Raw genomic sequence first — 1268 nt, forward strand, 5'->3', positions numbered from 1 at the left:
CACTATTAATTGGTGATAATTTACCAATGTCTTTATATTGAGGCTCAAAGTGTCCCCAAGTTGATCAGTAGGAACCCCCTCTGTAATCCCTGTGTTTATATGCCACCATCATTCTTTGATAATGCCCATACTCTGTGAAACACAAATGTATTTTCTACCCAATGCCAAAATATAATTTCTCTCCAATAGAGATGACGAATAAATGGAATATGCATAGCTTCATCAATATATTATTAGAATTACAACTTCTAACATGTGAATATTTGTTTCTTTTAAAAACATGTATGAAGAGCTCCACTGTATACATCCTCGAGTTTAATTATTATATTAACATTTATTGTCATTAAAAAATTTTGCGACATGTCTATGGCCATGCTACCCTGAACAAGCCCAATCCCATCTGATCTTTGAAACTAAGCAGGGTTGGGCCTGGTTAGTACTTGGATGGGAGACCACCTAGGAAGCCCAGGTGCTGTACACGTAAAAAATAAAACTAAATAAATAAATAATAAGGGATTGTAAGCTGACAAGGTCCTTGCAATCTGTGAGATCAACCAAAGGTTGTCTCGCCGCACCCCCCCAAAAAAATTCTGAGACAAGTATAAATATCACTAACATCTTGATGTTCAAAAAGAGGCACTTCGTCAGTTGGAAAAGGAGTGATGAAATGCAGACATAAAACAAAAATCTCTGTCATTTTAAGGACTAATGCCTATTATACATTACATCCTACCAGATTGGAGTTGCAGCATTAAATAGTCTCAGTTTATAAAAGTTAATTTTACTGAGAACTTTTAAATAGTTTTGTTAAATATTATACTATTGTCCATGCATATTTAGGAAACATCATATTAATTGAATCATCTATTATTGAAATTTAAACAAGCAGAAAATGATTCTTTTATGGATTTGCTGACTTCTAGCCTTTTCCTCATTACTTTATTTCTTTGCTTGCCCCATTTTGGTGACTATTTTTGCCGCTTTTAAATGGCATTTATTTCTAAGATGCCATGGTTACAACAAGCATTTTGAAAATCTTTATATGATTAGGCAAGTTTATCATAAATTTTATATAAAGCAAACTAAACAAAATTATAAGTAACCAAGGTAATAACAGATGTGTAAATATGAATCTGAACATAAATAAAAAGTATACAAATCAACAAGAAGTATCAATTACACCACACAAAACCAGTGAAAAGCAGTAAAAGCAGAAAATAGAGAACACTAAAAACTTGAAATCTTATAAGCAGAAAAAAGTAGTAATC

At 32.2% G+C, this 1268-nt stretch overlaps 1 pseudogene; it reads left to right on the top strand.

Annotated features, from left to right (window-relative positions):
- Positions 1-362: 362 nt before the first annotated feature.
- On the top strand, positions 363-481 carry LOC120582754 (uncharacterized; annotated as a pseudogene).
- The last annotated feature ends 787 nt before the right edge of the window (positions 482-1268 follow it).

Source organism: Pteropus medius, unplaced genomic scaffold (genome assembly GCF_902729225.1).
Source record: "Pteropus medius unplaced genomic scaffold, Ma_sr-lr_union100, whole genome shotgun sequence".
NCBI lineage: Eukaryota > Metazoa > Chordata > Mammalia > Chiroptera > Pteropodidae > Pteropus > Pteropus medius.